The sequence below is a fragment of the Megalobrama amblycephala genome, linkage group LG7 (genome assembly GCF_018812025.1).
Source record: "Megalobrama amblycephala isolate DHTTF-2021 linkage group LG7, ASM1881202v1, whole genome shotgun sequence".
In the NCBI taxonomy this organism is placed as follows: Eukaryota; Metazoa; Chordata; class Actinopteri; order Cypriniformes; family Xenocyprididae; genus Megalobrama; species Megalobrama amblycephala.
In genome coordinates, this window is record NC_063050.1 from 8,598,935 (window position 1) to 8,605,830 (window position 6,896).

A 6,896-nucleotide genomic window follows, 5' to 3' on the forward strand; every position below is an offset into this window, starting at 1 on the left:
TGTAAGAGGAAGACGATGCTGTATCACATCCCATCTGAAACCAATGTGAGTCTCAGTGGCACCTCAACAATCCCTGTAAAGGCCAGTTCACACCAACAAATATAAAGGTTAGTGTTTCTTCATGATGCCAGATAAATTGGGATTGCAAAAATGTTTGTAACGTGTTGATGACAGATCATCAAGATTTTAGGTTTCACTAGTTTGTTTCAACAAATACGTCATGTCTCAATTTACACAAGGTCTGAAAAACCACAAGCACAACGTAAAAAGAGCTTTTAAAATAGTTTGAAGGTATATTTTCCAGAAGTTAGACTATTGCTGCATACACAAAGTTTAACTTATGTGTAGTAATAATATTTAATAATCAGTAGTATCTTCTAAACTTAGGATGCTTTCACACTGAAACATTTGTTTTCTCCTTGGTTTGGTTCGTTTTCCAGCTAACAGAATTTTGTTATAAGAACGTTCTCTAAATATTCAGTGTTGGTTCTGGGAACATTAAACATGTCCAGTTTTCTTGACGTTACAGGAACGTTTTTATAAGGTATAATGTTCCTCAAACGTTCTTTCAACTTAATTTTGATCTAAAATTCAACATTGTAGGAACGTTGATTTGTGACATTCCAAGAACATGAAAATGTTCAGATTCCTTAATGTTAGTAGAATGTTATTTAAAGGTTAGTGTGATGTTCCTGAAACATTCTTTCAATCATTCAAACACCTGCTGTGAACAAACACTGAAAGAAAGAGAAATAAGAACACAAACTACAACTTTCTTCAGCCACAGCCTTAGATGAACTGAAGATAAAAGACATTATATCTCTGAAGATCTGATTCAACAACTCCACAAACAGCATTACCAGCTTCACTTATTACTAACCAGACTGACTTTATTTCTGTCACACGTCTACAGAAGCTCTTATTGAGAATTAACAGAAGTTTAGATGTTTCTTTTGAGGTCACCATCATGGAGGTTGGTGGTGTTGCTTTAGTTGAGCTCTTGAGCCCTTAACTTTTGATGAGTTGCTTTTTTGAACAATGCAATTTTTGAATTAAATTGCATTGTTGAAGGGCATGTCTGTGAAGGTGTTCGCCATGAAACATGAAGCTGTTGTAACTCAGGCATACAATGTCCAACCGGCCCCAAACTTCACATTTTATAAGAGTCTGTTGGCAACAGGAAATGGCATGATTTACACCGTAATTCACTCTCAGAAACACATTAACACATTAAATCATGCAACACTTTGATAAGTGCTAAAGTATGTGATTAACACCATGAAACAGGAAGTTGAGTTTTTGTTGAAGGGCATGTCTGTGGCAGGCTGACAAAATTCGATGTTTCACCATGAAACAGGAAATTGTTGTAACTCATGTCTGATCTGTCCCAAACTACACTGTTTGATATTAGTCCTAACCTGAAGGTGTCTACATGGCAATATTCAGTTTTAGACAAAGTGCCACCTACTGGCTGCATGAAGTGTGGCACATTAAAATGACTTAGCTATTTTTCTCTTATATTTGCCCACTTAAATGCGTGTCACCCACTGTTCACTGTTTTCCTAAGGCCACCAGGTGGCGGTGGCTCAGGTGCGAGGGCCCTGCTTGCAGCTTTAATTTCATTTGTATTTATTTGTGCTTATGCTTGTAATTTTTTTTTTTTTTTTTTTTTACTTGATATTAAGTTGAAATTGTTTTGTTGTGTGTAAACTCATACGTAACAATTGCAACCCCATTTTAAAAACACAAATACACTGAATGAGCTAATAACATTAGGTGAGATAAATGGCATTTTTTGAGGTAATGTAATCTTGTTAAAATGGATATCATAAAATTGGTATAGAAAAAAAAGTATCGCTCAGGAACTGGTATCAAAGTCCATTTATCAGTATTGGTATAGAAAAATGTAAAATTATACCCAGCCCTACTTGTCAGTCATCTTGATTGATGACGTGAGGAAACTCTGACCAATAAGATGACAGTTGTACTCACATAAACAAATGTTGGTACACATTGAAATGCTGCTTTGTGAAAGAAAAACGAACCAAGAAGAAAATGCAACATTGTAACATATTAAGTCCCTGTTTCAGAACAAAGCAAACAATCTACAGGTGTAAAAACGCCCTTAAGCATAAAGATTGTAATTTTGTATTATTAAGTTCTAAGTGATTTTGAACCACAATCGCAAGGTGTGAGAAAAATAACTTATTTTGCCAGTCCCCCTCTTCAGACCTCGTCTCTCTCCAGGTCGTCTGAACACACTTAGGATCTCTCTGAGCAAACGAGTCGCTCATCTGGCAGAAGAACTTGCTGTGATTCTCGTACGTTTCAGGATATCTGCAGGTGACTGAGATGTTGCTTCCCACAGATCCAGTGACGGTAAGAGCCAGTGAGTTCTCCATCAGCCACAGCGCTGAAAGACCAAGCACTGCTGACAGAGACCGATTCAGAGTTATCATGCTGAATTGTTGTTTATCAATGATATTGAAGAGTAAAAAGTGCAGTTCTCTCTGATTTAGTGTAATGACAGATATAGTACCTGAGAAACTGATGGAGGTGACGGTTCTCATGACCGCCTGCTTCAACCTCGACTCCCACTACCTGTTCTCACACTAAATACTGGATAGATATTATGTGTTTGAGTTACACTTCCCTAATGCACATACAAATACAGTGTCAGAAATATGATCTGAAAAACAGATCCCTCTTCAGGACAGTTGAGGTAAAGTCTGGCCATCCTCAAGGTTACTCCATCCATGATATTTTACATATGGGAATAACAACAACAACAACAACAACAATAATAATAATAATAATAATAATAATAATACATTTTATTTAAAGGCGCCTTTTAAAACACTCAAGGACACCGTACAGTGGAATGATAATCATAAAAGAGATCAAGACACAATATAACAAAACAACTATTTAACATATGATATTTAAAATTGATCAGAGAAAGCTAATTTCAATAGGTAAGTTTTAAGACGTGATTTAAAAGTAGCCAGACAATCACTTTCTTGTAAAGGCTGTGGAAAAGAATTCCAGAGACGTGGAGCAGCACAGCTGAATGCCCTGGTGACTAAAAGAACAGAGGGTACAACAAGAGAAACAGATGAAGAAGATCAAAGTGTACGCTTCGGGGTGTAGATATGAAGCAATTCGGAGAGATATGAGGGTGCGAGATTGTGAAGAGCTTTAAAAGTGAGAAGCAGAATCTTGTATTCTACCCGATATTTAACAGGAAGCCAATGTAGATGATAGAGTACAAGAGAGATATGTTCAATGGAAAAGGTTCTAGTGATTATACGGGCAGCTGAGTTCTGGACCAACTGAAGTTTATGAATGAGTATGTGAGGTAACCCAAATAGAAGAGAATTACAGTAATCAATGCATGAAGTGACTAGAGCGTGTAGAAGAATGGCTGTGGAATTGGATGTGAGGAATGGACGGAAACAGCTGATGTTCTGTAGGTGGAAATATGCAGACCGAGTAATATTGTTCACATGCGTTTCAAAAGACAAAGTACTATCAAGGACGACATCCAGACTCTTAACCTGGGAAGATGGAGAGATTATCAATGGAAAGTGAAAAGCTATTGGATTTGGAGAAATTGAATTTAGTGCCAATGAGACGAACCTCTGTTTTATCAGTATTCAACTTGAGAAAATTGTGTGAAAACCAGGATTTAATTTCTTCTAAACAATCTGAGAGAGAGGAAGACAGAAGAGTAGAATTTGGCTTGGATGATAAGTAGAGCTGGGTGTCATCCGCATAGCATTGAAAACTAATGCCATATTTCCTGAAAATATAACCAAGGGGTAATAAGTAAATGATAAATAAAAGAGGGCCCAGAACAGAGCCTTGAGGAACACCAGTGGTAACAGATGAAGAGTATGACCTGAAGTTTTTAAGCTGGACAAATTGAGTGCGTCTGGAAATATAAGATCTGAACCAGGTGAGAGGAACACCAGTGATGCCTATAGAGAGTAATCTATCTAAAAGAACTTGATGGGAAATAGCATTAAAGGCCACACTTAAATCACATAAGATAAGTATGGTTGAGAGTCCAGAATCAGCTGCCATCAGCAGATCATTAACGACTTTTACCATGGCAGTCTCTGTACTATGCAATGAACCATGTCCAATGAGTGAGTCATGGTAAAACAGAAACGACAGATCACACGCCATCTTATTTTGAGGAGTCAATTGTTAATGGATATTGTCAATTTTAGTTATAAAAAATGTCATAAATTTGTTACACAAATCACTAGAGTATAGGTGGGGAGGAAAGGCATCAGGAGGCCGTAAGATGTTATTTACTGTGGTAAACAAAGATCTAGTGTTCCCTTCATCTGACCTGATTATAGTAGAATAGTAATCAGATTTAGCGGTCAAAAGAGCATTCTTGTAAGAGAGCATGTGATCTGCATACATATCTTTATGAACAGTAATTCCTGTAATGCATAGTCGTTTCAAGCGATGTCTCTTAGTTTTAAGCTGCCTCAGTTCAGGTGTAAACCAAGGTGCAGAATGAGAAAAATATACAGTCCGAGTTTTTAGAGGTGCAAGCGTACGCTGTAAAAAATGACCGTGATTTTAACAGTAAAAGACTGTAAAAATGCTGCGGTGAAAAACTGTCAATTGGTTTACAGAAAGTTTCCGTACTATATACGGTGAATAACTATAATAGATCTAACGGTACATTTAATGTAATTTTATGGTAAAATACCGTTAAATTCAGTTTTTGGAAGTGAAAAATAACAATTCATTGTAAAAATTTACAGTAAAAAAACGTAAATTGACATTCCCACAATTCCCTGCGTGACACTTCACATTTGATATATTTTCATTGAAATAACTCTGTTTCTTTTCAGTTTTTCTCATTTTTTTCTAATCAGTTATGTACATTAGGGTTTTATGTTACATCTAATGTTGTTAAATTAATGTTTATTGCATTTTTAAAATTTCATGCATGTTACCATGATGGTGTTTAGTGTGTGTGTGAATGACACTGTGTGCACCTTCTATATGTTAGTGTTGTCCTTCTCAGCTTGTGGAAAAGCTGCTTGTGATGAACTTTGATTCATCATGTGACTTTCATCACCACTGTGTTTGGTGACTGTCAGTGTATTATAAAGGTACAAAACAGATATTAGTACTTCATTAGGTTGGTAAATTAACATTATATCAGTTGATGAAATACGCTATTTTACCGTAAATTTAACAGATTTTTTTTTACGTTGCTACTGTATTTTTTACGGTAAAGTTCTGGCAACCACAGCTGCCGGTTTTTTACCGTAAATTTTACTGGGATTTTTTTTACAGTGTATCACACTATGCAGTCCCTCATTATAATGGAAAACCAGGTCGTCCGGAGTAGAAAAGACATCTCTCATGAAGAAAATTATCAAGTCCATCAGAAAGAGCAGATAGATCAATGTACTTAACATTCCGAAATGAGATGATACAATTGCATATTCATGCATATTCCATCTATTAATGCACAAATTGATTCATCCATCCACTCATCCACCAATAAACCCATCCAACTATTGATTCATCCATAAATTCTTCCATCTATGCATCCATCCAGCCATCCATCCATTCACAAATTCATCCATTCATTAATCCAAACCACAAACCCATCCATCTATCAATCCATTTATCCACAAAACTTCTCGTTTGAGCCACGTGCTGTACAGAACATCTGCCTGAATGACAACGTAGCGTGATCTCTGATCAAATGCAGTTTTATTCTGACAGTCTCAACTATGTGAGCACTAAACAGCGCAGTGAGATTCAGCGAGGAGTGTTTGAGTTTGGCACAGAGTTCGTTAATATAAACCACAAATGTCTAACTAGTTTAAAGACAGTTAAAAGGTTAGTTTGCCCAAAAATGTAAATTATCCCACGATTTAAACTTTTGGTTTTACACTCAAACCAAAAGTTTAATTATTGTTTTTTTTTTTTTTACACTCATGGCTTCACTTCAGAAGGCCTTTATTAAAACCCTGGTTGTGTTTGACTGAAAGAAGACAGTCATATACACCTAGGATGGCTCAAGGGTGAGTAAATCATGGGATAATTTTCATGTTTGGATGAACTATCCCTTTAAGACGTGTAAAATGTTTTTGATCATGCATTTGAACATGGTTTGATCTTATTGTGCAAACACACATGAGTCTAAATGAAACACTACTTCTCTTTAAATGTGGGCATGAATTGAGAAATCCAATTTTCCTTCATCTTTTGACATATAAGGGCCTTCATATAAGAATATTGTGTAAGTTTCAGAATTGAAGTTCCTTGTTAGTCCAGAAACAGCTTTTATTTAAAAGGTCAGAAAGCAACTTTTAAAAAAATGTATTATTATTATTATTATTATTATTATTATTATAGTTTATCAAATAATAAACAGATAGAAAAGACAGAACAAATATAACCTCTACAGGAATGAAATTACATAAAATCTTTATTTAAAGTTTCAGAAAACAAAAAACAAAACAAAAAAAGAAAAACATGAACACATATAGAGGAAACATTATGCAACAGTGGCAAAAAAAAAAAATCATATTTCAAGAATCTGTCACTTTTCTTGCACTTAATCAGCCTAAGAGATTTGAGAAATGTCAATTTCAATTAAGAAATGTGAAAAAGTAGTCTGTGAGTTACAGAATTTTTGCTTATGAATAAAAAAATAACAATGTAAATCATTGGAGTATTAGATGTACTTTTATAGTAACAGATTATATATTTTAACTGAAATTTTGTCACATTGAAAAAATAAATGGATCAGTGTTTTATCATTATTCCCACAAAATGAGCAATAACGGTCAACATCCATATATTTTACCACGGTATCATTCACAGGATATATTCTATGTAAGATCTTA

General features: G+C 35.2%; 2 protein-coding genes across 2 annotated transcripts in view; both read right to left on the reverse strand.

Annotated features, from left to right (window-relative positions):
* Positions 1–6,896, reverse strand: part of LOC125271224 (B-cell receptor CD22-like) — a 1,156,500-nt gene that overhangs the window by 639,453 nt on the left and 510,151 nt on the right. The gene's annotated exons all lie outside the window — the stretch shown is intronic.
* Positions 1–6,896, reverse strand: part of LOC125271198 (hemicentin-1-like) — a 987,774-nt gene that overhangs the window by 619,756 nt on the left and 361,122 nt on the right. The window lies entirely within an intron of this gene.